The sequence below is a fragment of the Mytilus galloprovincialis genome, chromosome 12 (assembly GCF_965363235.1).
Source record: "Mytilus galloprovincialis chromosome 12, xbMytGall1.hap1.1, whole genome shotgun sequence".
Lineage (NCBI taxonomy): Eukaryota > Metazoa > Mollusca > Bivalvia > Mytilida > Mytilidae > Mytilus > Mytilus galloprovincialis.
The window spans coordinates 65,352,283-65,372,077 of NC_134849.1; the positions used below are offsets into that span (position 1 = coordinate 65,352,283).

Consider the following 19,795-nt stretch of genomic DNA (forward strand, 5'->3'; position numbering starts at 1 on the left):
TCACTTCCAAATATAACTCACATATCCTGGTTTTGCCTTTTTCTGCAAAGGCAATTAGTTCTAATTTAACATCCAAGTTACAAATATAACAACTGTGTTCCCAAAAAATCTTTAAGGCTGATATCTGTTTATATTCTAAGGCCATATTCATACATTCTTTGATATCAAATTGAAAGTTTTGATATTTTTGTTTATCTTCATTTAGTATCATGATTATATCGTTGATATACGAATCATCAGCTTTTTTTATTGCATATTTCAATAATGTCAAGAAATGAACTTTCGGAAAGCTCATGAGTATTCGTCGTACACACATTGCATCTTGCAAATCAATAGCATTTACAAGTTCATCTATAACTTCCTTGGTCATGTTAAGTACATTTACACTCACAGTTCTCAAAATCAGAAGTGCGAAGTCAAAATTCGCCTGTTTTAATGCTTCCATAACGATATATTTGGCATCGATATTTTCATGATCTACGTTTCGCAAGAGCAATTCAAATATTTTTAAGTCCGTTCTGTAAAATGCTTGAACTAATTGATTTTGCAATTTTTTCTGTAGGTTGAGTTTGGAAATATTTCTTTTAAGAACGTCCAACAACAAGTCTTTGAATTTTCCTTTATTGATTATCACAGTGAGTAATTCGTCAATATCTAATAAATCGATATTACCATATCGAAGAAGAAGAAGTTCAAAACATTCAGCTTTTCCTGCTTTGATAACTTTTATGAGGTATTCATATATCTTAAGGTCTGAAATAGGAAACTTATATAACAATAATTCAGTTACGTGTAATGTATTATTATCCAAAGAGTAAACGAATGCCTCATCAACCTTGAGCTTACTAAATTCTACTTCGTTCAAAAATATATTAATTTTCTCAATATCTCCTTCTTTTGCTGCAAAAGGAAATAGGCTAGGATTTTTGTGAAGAAAACCTATTGGCGTATTCTGTAAAATAACAGAAGGCAATTTTGAGAGATGACAGACATTATAAAAGTTCAGGCTGTAAAAGTTTTCACCCGCTTTTGTTATCAATTGACCGTAAGTTTCTTCGTCATAATAATTTAAAATCATTTCAAGCACCTCAAGGTTTTTTGATTTACATGCATCTAGGAAGACACCTTCTATGTCAAAATGTGTTCGATGACAAGATTGAATGAAGGATTGTTGCCAGTGACAACTATATTCAGCTACAATTTTAAATACATTTAACGCTTTTATCATATTGGGTTTAATTCGTTCTGTTATGAGATCAATTCCATAATCTCCTGCACTCATTGAATCGTCTAGCAATTGTCTTATGTTACTTGAGTGAGGTAGGTTTTTCCATTTCATAATTCGTATAACTGGTATGGCATCAATTTGTGACGATATCTGCATATCACGTGACCGTTGTAATAACCATTCAATTATATTATATTTATGATTGTCCCATGCCATAGATACAGCTGTTCTAAAATCAAATGTTCGAAGATCGATTCTATGTCTTAGAAACTCAGCTGACTCTAGATGTCCAGTTTTGAAAGCTTCAATCAAAAGCCTATTTGTGAATTCATTATCGTAATTTGCACTAGTTTTCAATAAAGTTTTTAAAATATTTTTGTACATATCCCAAAATTCGCAAATGTTTTCAAAAGCCTTTTTGATATTCAATCGATGCAAATCGTATTGACCAAGTAGCCATTCCACAATTGTTACTTCATCATCATCATTACAGCATGCTTTTAAAAATGTCTCTTCTAAATTGATATCATTGTCATATTTGCTCATCAGCATTAGAAAGATTTCATTGTTGCCTATCTGACATGCTTGATCAATGATAATTTGTTGGACCTTATTATCTCCAGGTGAATAAAAGACCTCATTCATTTTTGTTATTAAAGCGTCATTAACTACTAATGTTTCCAAGAAATGAGATTGATAGCAAAATGTCTTTTCCAAACATTGTTTAATAAACATTTGATTGCTATTCCAAACCATCCATTCCAGTAACTTCATCTGATTCCTTTCTTTATCAAATCTAATGAATACGCTACACATTGAATGTACAAAATATGGGGTTTTACTTTTTTCAGCGAAAAATTCCCAGATGAACTTAAAGCAAGATAGATTATCCAAAGAAGCAGTCTTTTTTAATGTTAAATCCAAAAGTGTACACACACGTGTCTTCAACTTGATATCTTCACTTGAAAAAATATCTTTTGGTTTGAATAGATATTCAAATGTCCCTACAATTGCATGCAGAAATTCCACGTTTTCAAAAATTTCACTTTTGGTGAGAATATATTCAATAAAGCATACCCCAATACAATTTAGAAGCAACAACTCTTTAATAACTTTAGCAAGATGTCTGTAATTATTTGACGGAATTTTCAAAACCACTTCACCATCCTTTTCCATGTAACAGTCTGGTTTTACCATTTCAGCAATGAAGTCAGGATTCAACAAACTAATTACTTGTGATATGTTACATTTACTGTAGGAAATCATAACAGCTTCTGCAACTATTCTATGCTGGAAGTAATACGCGTTCTCTAAAGAACTGTATGTCACGTACTGGTCTATCATATCATCAGCTGCATCAATAAACTGGTGTTCCATAATTGTACCACAACCATTCACAGATCTAAAAATGTCTTGAACTTTACAGAAATCTAACGAGTTCTTACGCAGGACGTCATTACTCAGCAGCATGTATACTAATGCAGTGAACTTGGACTTTAGTTTGAAACATATGTTGTCATTTCCTTCTGCTCTTCTCAAAGCATCAATTTCATTTCTAAGTGAGATAGTAGGGTGGCGGAAGAAGTTGATACCAAGTCTAGTAAAACATCGAATGGTTGTAAAAAGACGACAATTTTCCGGAAAACCACCCACAGTATCTAAGTGTACTATTTCATCTATTACTTTATTGCTGATAGTAACAGCTGCATCTGGTTGTAATTGATCGTCCATGCAGTTTCCAAATTCCGATACAGTTATGTTATTCAACTTTAAATATCTCTCTAACAATCTTTTCTTCTCTGCCTTAATTAGTTGAAAATTCCTTGATAAATCCACAACATGAAGCCCACAGAATACATTGCTTGTGTAAAACAAGGACATGCATGATTTCATAATTGTTGTCCTTATTGTTATGATAACTTTCAATGTGTTACCTATGCATGTACCCAATTCGCCTAACACATTTCTATCACTGTTTTCCACATATGTGTAATTTGTCCGACCAAATATGTCTTCCAAAAGCACTATGTAAGGTTCGTCAGTATTTGGTTTAACAAGAATTGAAAGATCTGTAAATGTTGATATTTTCAAGGCTTGATAGCTTTTGGTCATTTGAAAATGTTTCAATAAACAAAAAGCAGTTGCAGACTTTCCAGAGCCGGCTGATCCTGTGAGTACGACCATGTTTTGAGATTCCATTATTTTAATAGCCTCATCGACAGCTCTGGTCTTTACAAAATTATTTCTTTTTATCTGTCCCTCGATTTCAAGCTCTGTTAAAGCTGAAAAATTAAACAGATACAATTTCAACAACTTACTTAGTAACAATCTAATTTGCATTTGCGTTTATAGTAGACGCACAATATTATATTTTATCATGACAGCAAAACCTTTTGACATTCATGAATATTTCTTTATTTGAGGCATTTCCTATAGGATGAGGAAATGAGGAGCAGTTCTAAAAATGTATTGACTTCGACCTTATATGGGCTTAATGTACCTCCTTCTTTGAATTAGCAATTCCCTACGTATATAACATTTTTTGGTTAATTAATCGTTCGTTTATTTCAAATATCTAACATGTTCTTTAAAATATTAGCACATAGAGAAAACTATTATAGTGCGATTCAAACCTAGCATCATAAGTTCTTTCAACGTTTTCCTGGAAAGACTTTTTATGTCTTTGTTCTGATTATTATTACGTCCTTCCACCTTTCTGTGGAAGAACCCTTTAATTGTTTTCTGGTTATTATTTTTCAGCTGTTCGCCAATCCCTTTTCTTGCGATTCAAATTTTTTCACAAGATATCGCTTAAATGTTTTGGATATAACATGTATAATATACTGAACGACTTTAAAAACGCAACATTCATTTTGTTGATTTTTTGTACCAAATCTTGTTTGATTCTACTTTTTATGCTTACCATACTTCTTTCTCTTTACAAAAAATCAAAATCTGACTTACCTGTGGTTATTGAACATACTGATTTTTTTAAGTCGCACGAATTTCTTAAATCAAAATTTTGGACCCATGAAAGATTGTTTCAGTTTTCTTTTGCTTTGTGAAACAGTTCTTTCAATCCTTTGCCACACTTGAATCTGTTGAAAAATGTTGCATTTCCATATTGCCAAGACTGAGAAATAAAAACTGAATCAGTCCTTAAGAATACTGCAAACAGGAAATCATAAACGTGCTGCAACCATACTCTATGCATTCAGAATCTCGTTTTATTGTCCTTCTGACAACAATACAAGAAGACAAGATTTGTTGCTGGCCATCAAAGAACAGATCAACGTGTAGTGACAATAAAAAGTCAACAGAATTTGATTACGCAACGTCTTTTGCCAGACATGTTTACGGTCACAACGTCAACTGCTAATCAAATTGCCAAATGCCATTACGTACAGATTCATGACATAAATGTTTCCCATCAACTGAATTGCCAAAGAATCGACTGAAGGAAAACCTTTAAAGCCCTCAAGTTCCAACCGCATAATTGCCAAAACCAATTAATGGGTTGAACAAATGCAAAATGAGAAGGTGTGGAACAGAACCCAAAACATGTCAGACACATAATTTGTTGACCTTTTTGACAATCATTTTGGCATTTGTAACAGGCAGTCATCGTCTTTGAAGGTGACACATTTATTCAAAAATAACAAAAAAATAATCTAGTGTTGCATTTCGAAAGTCGGTCAGTATATCAAGCAGTTTTTGAAACTCCCCTTTTGTAGGAGTATCTCCTTAAACACTTTTTCTTCTAGTTATTGCAACTCCTTCGTAACAACAAAAAATTACCAAAACCTCAATCTTTGTTTCTTAATTGTAAGTCTTATCTTCAGGAATTTTAGCTAGTTTTGTTCAACACCACCTGAGTTATCTACCTATACCATATATTATGTTTTTTTTTTACTTATAAACCGTAAGCTGTATAAATCAAGAGTCATTTGATCTGAAGTCTTTTAGTCCTAAATTAGAAATGTGTTCAAGATCAGAGGTTAAGGTCATATTCTCAATTTTAATTTTTCATTTTTTAACCATCTCCTCTAACACTTTTAAATTGTGAAATGTAAATTGTTCTTTTTTTGAGTCACGTTTTGAGAGTTTGTTGCAATGCAATTGTTGCCACTGACAGCCAATTAAAAGTTCCGTTTCTATAAAGAAAAAATACAAGCTAAAAACAAATCATGTTACAAATTATGTATCGGAAGGAAAAAAATACATGTTACAAAATAAAAAATTACCTTTTACAAATTAAAAAAGTGCATATAACAAATTAAGAAATTAAGTTATAACATTGTACAAATTAAGAAATTTCTAATTATGGCGGAGATGATTAAACAAGAAAAAAATAAAAATTGAGAAAATAACCTTCATCAAATTTTCTAAGCTAGGACTAAAAACCTTAAGTAAAAAGTCTGTGGGTTTGTACAGCTTACGGATTACATGGTTTAGGAGTAACAGTGTAGGTAAAGTGCGGATCCTAAAATACCATTTTCACTGTATTTGCCAAACATTTCTGATGTAGAATGGTAAATAAACAGACGAAATAAATATTATTTTTGAAGAAAATGAAGAAAAACAGTTCACACGTATATGTTCAGTAATAAATTATTCAAGTTAGACAAAATAAGAGATGATAACGGGGTTTTATAGCGCCAATAGCCATCCATACGTGAAATATATACCGAAATAGTTGAATATTTAGGACGTTTTACTAACAAATCGTACAGGTGATTAAAAATTCGCAGGAAAGATGTAGTTGCAGAAACATATTCATTTCAACACAATTAATAATGTTGTATAACGTAGAATAGCCTTTGTTATTCAGTTTGTCCATATTGAATTGAATTCCAATATGATGCTATATTTATGCGAGTCATGTTTACTGTTGAATAATGATACTTGACTTTCATTTTCTCTGTAGAGCGATTCATTAGTATTGTATATGCGGTGCATTTTCACTGTATGAATTTTATTCCTTTTTTATGCATTAAATTCCTAATTCAGCTGACTTAGCTTGCTCAAACACTAATTAAGGATTTCATAGTGCTGACCTTGAGAAGGAAAGATTCATTGAACACTCAAAAAAATTCAATAGAATTGATATTTATTTCAAATGTAACACATTGTAGTCTTAATATAACAACATGTGGATCATTTAAGAGTTGAAAGTGTTTTTAAATTAATGAAAACTTATTAAGGTCAAGGATCATTCAGTAAATGACCAGTCCATAGATTTAAAAAATAAAATAAAAACTCAACTTGATAGATATTGAAAATGTACATCAGAAAATGTAAATAAAGTATATATGTCACCGACTTCATTTAAAATGTTCCGATAGGGTACTAAATTAAATTGAATATATAGGGAAAATCAATATCCAATGCTATGACACTTCATCACTAAAAACGTTCATCCATCATGTCTATTGGTAAAGAATGGGATAAAAGGGATAAAAAAACAACAACACTGTTCTAATATTTTTTATAAATCACTTATTGACCAATTTCAATGAGGTTTAATATGCTAAATCTAACCGTAAATTAAGATTTTTTTTTTTATTTTGGGTCCGGTTTTAAATTGGTTCACATGGTTCAAAATAAAACTTGAGGTTCTTTGGTAGGCTGTTTGTGTTTAATTTTTTGGCCCATTTTACAAGTGTGTGGGATCCAAACTGTCTAGAAATAAATTCGTTTGGATTTCAACAACAATTGAATATTTGGGTTTCTTTGGCATGCTGAATCTCACCTCATGGTTTTAAATATGGGATTTTTTGGATTTTTGTCCAAGTTATCGAAATGGTCCAAATTGAAGTCCAAACGGTCTAAAATTCAACATTCTTTTTTATTTCATCAAAAATGAAGCCTTGCTTGAATGTTTTGTACATAATGACCCCAAACTATTCAGGGTTCGACCTCTGCCGTAGAATCAAGGGTGCTCTACAAAACGTACATCATGTACCATTGCAATTTTATCAGTACATAGATATAGGAAGATTGTTTACAGAAAATGTTTGCCCTACACAACTTGACTAATTTATCACGCCTTAAAAACTTAGGATAGTTGTCACATGTCGTTTCATTTTATACAGTAAAGAAATTCAAGCAACAATCGAGAGCTAAAAACTATCTTTCCTTCAGAATATGGACATCGATGTCAATTTGATGAGTTAAGCCTTTTTCAACTGATTTTTATAGTTCGTTCTTATGTTGTACTGTTATACCACTGTCCATGGTTAGGGGGGGGGGGTAGGGATCCCGCTAACATGTTTAACCCCGCCACATTATTTATGTATGTGCCTGTACCAAGTCAGGAGCCTGTAATTCAGTGGTTGTCGTTTGTTAATGTGGTACATATTTGTTTTTTGTTCATTTTTTTTACATTAATAAGGACGTTAGTTTTCTCGTTTAGATTGTTTTACATTGTCTTATCGGGGCTTTTTATAGTTGACTATGCGGTATGGGCTTTGCTCATTGTTTACGGCCGTACGGTGACCTATAGTTGTTAATGTCTGTGTCATTTTGGTCTTTTGTGGATAGTTTTCTCATTGGCAATCATACCACATCTTATTTTCATATTGAAGCATGGAAAATGGGAAGCTAGTTTTCACAGGCATTAGAAGATCCCCACTAATGAGTTACTACAATGTGTGAATTAAAATTTAAAGACTTCTACATGAGCATAAAAACTGATAGCATGGAGAAGGCCTGCCAAATTTTCCAGGCCCCCTGGATACGCCTGACTTACCATATGACGAAAGTAACAGGAACTTTTAATCACATCTGCTCGTTTTGTAGTAAAACATTAAAAATGCTTCGCTGGCCGCAGCCTGATACGACCACAGAGGTCGAACCCTGAACAGTTGGGGCAAATTTGGACACAATATTAAAGCTTGATAATATCCAAATTTGGAATGTGATCAAAGGAGTAGGGACAATAAGGCCCTCATTTGGCCCAAAAATTACTTCAAATTTAAAAGTAATCATATGTATTCTTAAATAACTAAAAACCGTACTACAGTACAAGGTACTCATGCAGAGAAACAAAACCCATTTGACATTGAACAAGTTTCCATGGCAACAAAAAATGATTTATTTTGCATGTTTTGTAAAATTTCGTAATTTGCCTTGTTTTTTCATCAAATTTTATGTATAGTTTAGATTGAAAAAGTATGTGCGCACCCAAGAAACAACTTTATATTTGTGGAATCATGCCAATAGTAATAACAAAGCTTCTGTTAAATTATTTTGTTGTTTCTTGCCTGTGCAGAATGTTTCCATAACAGAAATAAAGATGGAAAACGGCATAAAATCTGTATTTTTCATCGTTTAAAAAAAAAATTACATATGACGCAGTTGTGACGTCATCAGGTAAAAATCTTTATGTTTTTCTGTTATATTTCTTGAACCTATTCATTTCTAAACATTATGTGCCAATTTGAAATAGAATATGAAGGAATAAATAATTTATTAAAGTGCAACCTGAATTGCCATTATATAATACATATGATATGAACATTGTTATTTTCAGCCAGCCTTATAGGCTTACGAAGCACTGTCATTTTAAAACATTATTATACATGTATAGCTACATTTGATTTGATATAAAATATTAAGTTTTACAGTTTTTACGTCATGTAGTTTTGTTAAAGTAAAAATGTTTATATAACAAACATCTTGTCTTATCCTTAAACAGTCTATGATAAAGTTTGCCAACGTTTTCGGGTTGCTGATTAACAGTTCTTTTAGTGTTTTTTCTGGGGAGTCAAAGTTAACTGAGGTGAGTTCTCGTCTGAGTTCGTTCCTTCTAACAGAGTAACGGTTACACAAAAACAAAAAGTGGATTTCATCTTCAGTCACATTGGAGTTACACACTTTACAGATTCTCCGGTCGGCTGGAATATTTCGATATCGACCTCGTTCGACTTCTAAAGGTAGTGTACCGCATCGAATTCTAGCTATACTCGATCGCTGTTTTCTGGACAAGAACTTTTTAACATATGGTTCAGTACAAAATTCGGTCTTAAGTAACTTGTATGTTCTTAGTTTTGGCATATTCTGAACATTAATAGTCCATACACTTTTGAAAGTATCTACCAGTTTAGTTTTAACGGATTCAATTACGTATTTTGTTGAGATCGTATTGTGGTTGTTTGTACAGTTAATTAAGGCTGATAGACCACTATTGTTCAATATCGTTTTAACACTGTTGAACCAGGTGTTCTTGTAGCATGTGGAAAGATCGATATCCCAAAGGAATACTTTACGACTGATCCTGAAATCAGGCAATTTCATAAGTCTACACCATAAACGAACTATATTACATTGATTGTTTACAAGTATAGAAGTCCATCCCATATCACCTGTTATTGCTGGAATCGGCGAGGTTTTTCCAACACCCAAGAAAGTTCGGATTGCTTTATACTGGAGTCTTTCAAGTACATCATAACGCTTTGATCCCCACACCCCTGACGCATAGTCCATTACATGGATAACCGTATTTTCGAATATCTTTGTATATGTAGCAAAGTCCATATTACCCATATGAAGGTATTTTGAGGTAAGTGATCCAAGCGCTCTACTAGCTGCTGTTGAGAGCTCTTTCACAGAAACAGTGTATTCTATATCTTCAGATATTATTAAGCCTAGATAGCGGTATCTACTTGCGAAATCAATCCGGGTATTTCCAAGCATAAATTCTGAGTCACATCTAGCGGTGGAAGCTTTCCGAATATGCATGATCTTCGTTTTATCAATATTGACATGTAAACAGTTTAATTTTGTCCATTCATGTAGAGTTTCCAGCTGAGTTTGTAAACCATGAGCACTTTCAGATATAAACACAATATCATCTGCATACAGTAAGCAACTGACGATATCATTTCCAATTGGAACTCCGTAAGATAGACTGTTAATCTCTGGCACTAAGCTGTCTATGAATTAAGCAAAAAGTGTCGGAGCGAGGTGATCACCTTGACGAACACCAGAATCTATTGAGAACCATTCCGTGAGTATACCAGGCGATAATCGGACAGCAACTTTTAGTTTTGAATAAAGACATCTGATCGTTTTGAACATATTCCCAGATATTCCTGAACTTAAAAGTTTATTCCACAAGATAGTGTGCTTGACCGAGTCAAACGCTTTACTAAAGTCAACAAAACATAAGAATGTATCCAAATTCATCAGTTTTCTATTTCGAAGAATTGTGCACAAAGAATAAATATGATCAAGACATGACCTTAGACGCCTAAATCCATTTTGTTCTTCGCTCAGTAAATTGTTGATAATAGATATCAAACATTTTTTTTTTTGCCAAATCCAGGCCTTCATGTCCCTTCTCCTTTATGACGTTATATAGGTTTCTGACACAAGGTAAATGTGATCTTACAAATTGTATGCGCAATACTGTACAACTAAAGGTTTTTTCTTAAAACTTTTAAAAAATTGTGAAATTTAGAAAAACAACTAAAAAAGATATGGACCTCTTAAAAAAAATCGAACCCACCCCCAACATTTTGTATTCTTTCTAGGATCAGTAACCATCAAAACCAAATCCCAGTCTTTCCTTTGTGGTAATGAACATTGAAGTGCAATTTAAGAGAGAGCCATACACTTAAACACAAGTTATTGTCTGGAAACTACAAACATGATTGTTTTTTGTCCCTTCATTCCTAAACTGTTAGTACCATAACCCCCAAAATAAATCCCAACCTTCTACTTGTAGTATTGAACACTGTGGTACTATTTCAGAGCAATCAAAATTCTTATACACAAGTTATTATCCTGAAACTAAAAGAAAATGCTTCTTTAGGCCCCTTATTCGTAAACGATTGGAATCATCATCCCCGAAATTATCCCAACCTTCCTTTTGTGGTATTGAACCTTCTTTAAAATTTATATAGATCCACTCACTTAAATTGAAGGTATTGTCCGGAGACCAAATGGGTCTTTGGACGACGCAGACGATGACGACATCATAGTAATAAACGAACCAAAAAAAAAATTGCGGTCGTACATGTATACAAACAGCACTTTGATGGCCATGTCAACAAGCACCTTAACAACAAGCCTTATAAATTTGAGAAATGCTAGAAGTAATTTTTTATCAAACATAATTTTAAACAACATGCACCAAGAAAACAACAACAAGCAACAGTGTTATTTGTGTAATCAGGAATTTGAAACTTCAAAAGGCCTAGCGAATCACAAAGCAGGAAAACATGGCAATACCGTTCACACATGTCAATGATGTGGGAAAACGTTTGAATTGCTAACCAGTTTTTATAGACATATATAAGTCATAAACTAAATATTAAAGCAATCAAATAAGTTTTTCATTTCTTGCAAGTCTAATTATCACATTAGTCTACAATAAAAATTCATCGCATTTTCGAAAATTCTACATCAGAAATGAATGCCAAACAGTGATAATTCATCGCATCAATAGTAAAAATGGATCGCTTTGAATAATCGATATTCTATATTATGTAGCTTCTATAACACATATTTGAACTTTAATACTCTTATTGTACATTAAAAAGACATATCACAATGAAAAAAGGTTAAGACTTTGTTTCGAACCAATTATTTTGGTATTTTCAAAACGTAAAAAAATACAGTTTTCCCATGATCCTTTATTCTACAATGAACATACTCGCATACAACAGTGAAAATGAACTTACTGGATTCGCACTTTATATACACTGAGTAACGAATCTATTTTGGAAAGGTAGATAACTTTTACGAAATGTCATCGAATCGTAACAATCAAAATCAGCCAAAAATTTTATAAAAATTTGAGGCACACTACTTCAGTTTTTGTCCATGTGCTAATATTGTAAAGTACATGTAAGCTCTTTAATTCGATTGATTTCACTTAATTGTTCTATAACGTAGGGAAATGCTTATTGATACAAAGGAGGAAGTACATCAAAGACCATAGAAAATCAAAATTTACGCAAATAAAAAAAATAGAAAAATAAAAAAGCAAAAAAAATTATAAGATTGACAACTATGTAAAAATAATGTTCAAATGAACTTGATGTGAATAATTAGGGGCCAACGTACGGCCTTTAACAATGAAGAAAACAAATACCATATGATCGGCTCTTAAGGTGGTACCCAACACTTTCACTAAAATTAATTTGGCTCGTTTAATTTTCATAAAATTTTGTCAAATTATTTATTTTGACACTTTAACAAAAATATAAGAATTTAAAAAATTTTGAACCAACCGTTTTGCCAGAAAAATTACACTGGTTATATAGCAATTTGACAAACACCAATTTTGATCATTGAGAAACTTAATATTCCTTTTACACACAACGTCATTAAAACGTTTAGCTGATTTTACAGAGTTATCTCCCTGTAGTGTTAGGTTCCACTTTAAAACCGTATACATGGATAAACAAATCAATGGAGAAAACTAACGGCCTAATGTATAACAAAACCTTCTACGAAAAAAAACCCAAATAAGATAGACATGAATCAAAGACAACCACCAGACTACAGACTTCCTACTTTGGACAGGCATATAAAGCTGTTGATTGGTTGAACATGATTAGGGACACTCAACCCTTCACTTACTTTGGACAGTGTTGTAACAGTACAACACAAGACCAAAGTATAAAAATAAGTTGGAAAAGGTTCAACTCATCAAATGGATATAAATAGAATTACATTCAACAATAATAGAAAGTGAAAGTGGTCGAATATTTAGACGAAAATCAAAACCAGAAGATACTAATTGTAAATCTGAAAGTACTCGCAGTTACTGACAGCAAGTTCAAAGTCAATTACATCATATGAAAAAAACATGTGTAATCGCTTTTTCCACAAATAATTCGTCAGACGATCCGATTATTCCATATGGTCATATGAATGTCAAAAAGAATAATTACACACACATATGTCAGAATCGCAGCCCTGACCATCGATCTTTGTAAATGCATTAATGTTGATTAACGATTTGACACAATGGAAAAAAGTAAAATCATAAAAATACTGAAGTCCGATGAAAATTACTGACAGCTAGTTCATAGTCAATTACATCTTATGAAAAAAAACATGTACATGTATATAAGCTTACTGACATTTGATGAGTTAAACCTTTTCCAACTTATGTTTATACTTTATTCTTGTGTTGTACTGTTACACCACTGTGAGTGAAGGGTTGAGTGTCCTCAAACATAAATTTCAAAATATGATTACTCTCAAAGTTAAACAACCAATTATTAGGCATGTGGATCCATGTGAATATAAATCAAATAATGAATCGGTTATTTTTCCTTTTTGTTGTAGATACATTGCAATTACATTGTGTGTGATTTTTTTAACTTTCGATTATTTGACGAGATAACTGTATTGTATTTCAAGCTTGCAGACGTCCATTGGTAGATTGTTTCTGTCGAAGTATAGCAGAATATTGACAATGATACTACGTATACGTAAAGCTTGAAAAAGCAACAGTTATTTCAAATATAATGCAAACTAAGCAAATATATCAAATCAAGTCATCTGTTTGACATGAAAGTGTCATTGAATAAAAATTGAGCGATTTGAATGATTCTTGGAATGTAAATCAAGCATGAATAAAAGGAGATATGAATAGATGTTTACATACCAATTCTTTGTTTTCTTTTTTCTTCTAAATCTGAAAAAGTTAAACATTTAACAGAATGAGAAAATAAAAAAACACAAATAGATATGAAAAATCTATGAATTGGTAATGTGCATTTTTTTTAAATACCTACTAAAGCATATGCTCAAGTTCTAAAAATGGACTGTTTTTTTTTAAATATATGCACATACGGAATCTAATAAGTCTTTGAAATCATAGTTCCCTTTATTGAACAGTGTATATTTTAAACAGCAAAATGGGTTTGAACATGTTGAAACAGTGAGACATGTAATAGGCGAGTGACTTATTTCAAAAAGACGCTTAGTTAACGACTTTAATGCACCCATCTAACACACGGCTGTATTATATATCATTCGAAAGCTGTTAATCTGTACTTTCTGTTTTGCCCGGTCGTAAAAAAATCGTACGGTGCAATTTTTGTTAAATCAAGGTCAAAGGTCATGAAAAAACATTCTAATTTTTGCGATTACTAAATAAAACGCCATTTTCTAATTCTTGTACCATAAAATTTTCCAAAAGATCATATGAACGTTATGGAACATGATACATAATTTCCAAATCAAACAAAAAATAAGAGATTCGATGCGCAAAATTTCCCGAAAATTGAAATTTATCACAAATCCAAAAAAATAAAAAATTATCCAAAAAGCAAAATATTTCTTGGGGAATCGATATTTGTATTCTAAAAATATAGATAAATGTATATGTTTTAGGTCAAGGAATATTTGTTTTGTAATTTTAAGATGCAATTATTAATTAATGTTCATGGAACAGCCTTCTATTGAAGTGTTTGTAGTTGCCCAAAAATTTGCCATCTGCAAATAGCGATCATTTTGTTAATCTATGTTAAAATAGCACATCGCTAATTGTGAATATCAGGGAGAAGAATGATTTTCCATAATAAAAGAAGGGGTATTTAAAGTAAGAAAAGAATATATGTGAGGTAATTGAGGTTAAAATATGTTTTTTACGAAGTCAAACTTTTTTACTTTTTGTAATCATGTTTAAATGCAAACATTACTTTGCGACTAAATCGTAGGCAACATTGAAATAAGTAACCTTGTTTATAAACACTTGGTTGTCTAAAGCGGGATGTAAACGAACTAAATAAAATGCGGCTGCTTCTTGTTTAGTTTAAAATCGTGTTATAGTAAGTCATATTAAATGTGTTTAGAAGTTTAATCTCTTTAATTATTTGAATAAAAGATGCTTGGAGCATTTTCTACACAAGCTTTAAAAATACAAATGCATGTCATTGTGTATGTAAAACACTATAAGCAGTTGTGAAATAACAAAATGAAAACGTTAAATACCCTTCCTGACCTCATAAGATCATTCGCTGTTTTAGGAGTGTTCGTTTTCATGGTTTGCTGTGTTTTTTGGACTGTTGTTCGTCTCTTGGACTTTAATTTTATTTTGTTCATGGTTTTAATTAACTTTATTTGATTCATGGTTTGAGATGTTGGTTGTCCCTTTGGTATTATTTACTTTAAAGACATTAACTTGCAGTAATGAAAATCGGCCAAAAAATCACCTCAAAGTAAAGTGAAGAAGATTAACGCAATAAGACAGATATCTGCGAAAATAACTTAATTTGCTCACGGCGATATATATATATATATAGAACAAAATCGTTATCACGATACATTTAGCTACAATGATCTATAATTTTGAAACCTTTTACTACTTGAATAGTGACGACATATATCAAAGGGACATCAAACTCATAATTAAAAACAAACTGACAAAGCTGGGCAAAAAACGAACAAGACAGGCAACAGTATACAAAACACAACATATAAAACTACAGATTGAGTTACACAAACCCCCCCAAAAAATATTTGAGTGAACTCAGGGGCTCCCAAAAGGTAGGCAGAGCATGTTCCACATGTGACACCCGTCTTAGTTTAAACATATTTATTTATAATGGATTGGGAAACAAGTTTTGCAACTTAAATTAATCGCTTTCCACTTTGCGGGTGCGAGTGCTGCCTTGTAGCGGCATTATCCTGCTCTTTTTCGTAATCTACAAAGGTGTGTTTAACGTGCAAGAGATATGGCTCTCTTTTATCGCGGGTCAGACATTTATCGTCCATTTCCGACGGACTTTCATCGTTTCCTCAAGACCATACTCACAAATGATGTCAAGGAAGAGCCGAAAATTCAGTCCCTGAAAGTTTCATCACGGAACGGGAATCGAACCAGGAACCTTTGTGTTAGTAGTCCGATGCACTGACCACTACACCACGGCTCTCTTTTACCCGTTTTGTGGCTCATGTATTGCAAAACTCGGTGCCAAGCCTTATTCGGTTGGTGACATTCACGGCAGAAATGACGGCAATTTGGTTACGTCGATGGAACTTATCAGTCGTCATCTGGCGAAACAGATATCTCATAAATGTCAACCAACTCGTAGTGGCGTCCATGAAGTTTTCAAAGGGATGATTTCAACTTTGCATTTGAACTCTGGTTTAAAACATGTTTAAACCACCATTTTTCTTCAAATGTCCTGTTCCAAGTCAGGCATATGGCAGTTGGTATCGAATAATCTGTTTCTTTTTATGTTGGCGTTTGTTTTTGTAGCAGTTTTGTGTTTCTGTTATATCGTTGTGTTCCTCTTATAGTTGATGCGTTTTCCTAGTTTTTGCTTTGTGACCCGGATTTATTTCAGTTACTAGTAAATCGATTGATGACTATTGAATAGCGGTATACTATAGTTGCCTTTATTTCAGAGGAGTTGAGGCTCAATGAAATCGGTCTCCTCCTTTAGTAGTATAGATATATAGATATGCAGGCGTTGCTATAATGTTGTTACATAGAAATGAAAAGTTTATAATTTGGTTGTAAGGGGTGTTTTTATGGGTTGTTTTATGCTCATCTCTTTTGTCGTAAAACTTGTTCTCAACCAAACCCTCATCATCGATTTCAAGATACGTGATTGAGTAAACTATATCTGTTGAGTCTTTTATTTTCAATTTCAATGGAAAATACGAGTCCAACATTGTCACAAATTTTGCACTTTTCAGTGAGATGACATCATCTATATAATGGAAAGTGAAGTTTCAAGATAATGATAGCTTCCTTTCAGTCGTCATCAGTTTAAATTGTTTGCATATGTGAATTTAGTATATAAAAGTCATATTATGCAATCTGGCTGAAATCTTACAAAATATGCACTTATTCGTCCTTGGCCTTTGATCTTGATTTGACGGAAATTGCACCGTACGTTTTTTTTACGACCGGGCGAAACAGATAGTACAGATGGGTAGCTTTCAAATGATATATAATTTAGCCGTGTGTTAGGTAGGTGCATTAAAAATTTAATTTTATGGTTAAAGTCACTCGCCTATTACTGCTTAACATTTAAATATAGATAAGCTCAGTATATCAAAGATGTCGAAGGATGCAGTATTAATGTTTGATGAAATCAATAAAAGTTGAGTTTTAGACCCTTTTCAACCTGAAGGTCGATTTACTTTATAACGGAACCCGAAATTCAAAGTAAGATTTGGCATATAAAAACAAATATTTTATTGTGACAATCCCGAATTGATTGGAGGCTTAATCGTGAAAAACTAGTCTAATCCTACCACATTCTATATCTGTTTTATTTGCTTATCGTTTATTTGTTTGCCTAGTTAGTTCTGGCAGATGAACATTCTTTAAATATTCTTTAGTAATATCCCTTTATAAATGAAAAAAAATTGCTAAATTTGTCATTTTGAAACTCTGATATAAAAATAAGATAATAACATATAGGTTAACAAAAATCATATTACCTCCTTCCACAATGAACAAAATCCATGGCGCATAATCAGCTATAAAAGAACCGAAATGACAAAAATAAAACTTATACCTGACAGTTGAACAATGGTTAAACTTACCATCCATTATTTTATTCTTCAGAGTTACCAGTTCTTTTATTTGTTCATCTTCGATTTGAGTTGCAATATAAGTGTCCTGAATTCCATGCCGAATCAAATTACATGTGACGTCCTCTATTTCCCTCCATTTGTCATTGAATTCTGCATCGGTCATATGCGTCATCTCGCGTGCTGCCCGATGTCCCTGAATGTTATTTCGAAGTTTAATTAGTTTTTCCAGATCTTTCTTCAATTCACAAAAATCAAGTAAAGTTATTCTCAATTTACTGTTCAGTTGTTGCCACATGATTCCACTAGAAGCTGCCACGGAGCATGGACTTGGCAGGGATATCTGTGTATGGAAGTGGCACGGAGTTATTGAATTGTTAAACAGTATTTTCCATTCATGTTCTAACAGTTTTCTCTTTTCACACGGATAAGTGTATCCTGCAGGGCATTGGCAACAGTTTGAGTTTACCTGCCACATATGAAATATGTTATGTTTGCTTTTGTTTAGGAAGTTCTCAAATGTCTTGCCTTTCAAGCAATCGATCCAAAATAAATCCGGGCAGAAATTAACAAGCAGACAACGTATTAACGTCAAATCTAAATCCTTGATTTGTATCCCTATTCGACTTTTGCAACAGTAAAATTTGGGAAGATTTCCAAATTTATGGCATGGTAATTTCAATCCTGAATCAAACAAATCGTTCAACTGTTCAACATAGAGCACTTTGTCATAAGGAAGTTGGTATCCTGTTGTACAATGAGGACATTTAACTTTGTTATAACATAAATGACATATATCATGCTGATGAAAATTAATGAAATCTTCTAGTGATTGTCCGTTTGATGTCAAGTACCTCTCAAAGACATGGCATGCTGACTGAGTTGCTATGCCAATTCCTGTGATTGATTTGTAAAAATTGTTACGTTCTCTTTGATCCATGGCTAACACTATTGTTTAGTTTTCGGACTTCAAAACTGTATTATCCGTAAACGTTAACAATTTGTCCATTGTATTGGCTCCACGTTATTTCGGTGTAACTATTTAGTTTTTGCAGTTTTCATTTCATAAATCAGGTATAAGTTTTGTTATACTGTGTGTTTAAAAGAAATTAAACAGTTCAGTTTGAAGATATATTTGATGGTTGATACAGTTCTAGATTTGTAGAGTAAAAACTGAAAGAAAAAAAAGAAAAAAAATTAAAAATAAACATGTATGCATTACTAATGTTTCGATTTCAGTTAATAAACAAAGACACATAATCATTGCAATTTGTATCCACACTTAAGTAGCGCTTGATAAAATAGTTGGAAGGGTAAACAAAAAATAAAGGTCAAGAACATTAAAATTCCAGGAAATTGTGTCTAATTTAAATGCAGCAATCTATGCCTAGAAAGAGTTCCGAAGGAACTTATTACATTATAAACTGTACATTAAAAAAAAAAAGCTCAAAACAATGATATGTCACGTCAGCACTAACTCTTGGGATAGGAATAGCTTTTGCATCGAACCAGTGATTTGTATAAAATCAAAATTGAAAAGCTTATAATTACGAATCCAAGACGTACATTTCATCTACATAGAAATGATCAGAATCACTCGGAGCTATAAAGTTCGAGGTTCAAATGGTAGATTTGTTTCTGTCTCGGACGCAAGAAATAAATTAACCATAATTTTCAGGAACTAACACTGGGTTGATACTTCTGTCGGTGGAATGCTTATTCCCGAGTGTATAAATAGATAAGGAGTCAGTGCTTCGGTACTGACATGATTTATAACATACGTTGATTAGGTTCTTGGTGTTATTTTTTTGTTTTTTTTGTTTGTTAAGGAACTAAGGTTTCATCATCAACAAGCAGAACTCATCTTACGAATAGACGAATTTGGTCATAAACCTTATGACGTGAATAAAAGCAGTCTACAAAGCACAAGGCAATGACCATAGAAACTCAGTGGTTAAATCACGAAGTGAAGTATGTCAAATTAATATCGACAACAAAAGAAGTTAAAAAAAATATTCCATGATATATTGGACTCGGAATGTAAATCCC

The 19,795-nt window shown here is 32.5% G+C and overlaps 1 long non-coding RNA gene across 1 annotated transcript; it reads right to left on the bottom strand.

Moving 5' to 3' along the window:
* Positions 1–201: 201 nt before the first annotated feature.
* Positions 202–18,914, bottom strand: LOC143054562 (uncharacterized). The gene is made up of 3 exons (XR_012971733.1): positions 17,759–18,914; positions 13,857–13,886; positions 202–3,510 (listed from the first exon to the last, which is right to left on the bottom strand). It is a non-coding gene; the product is annotated as an uncharacterized LOC143054562 (long non-coding RNA).
* Positions 18,915–19,795: the final 881 nt, after the last annotated feature.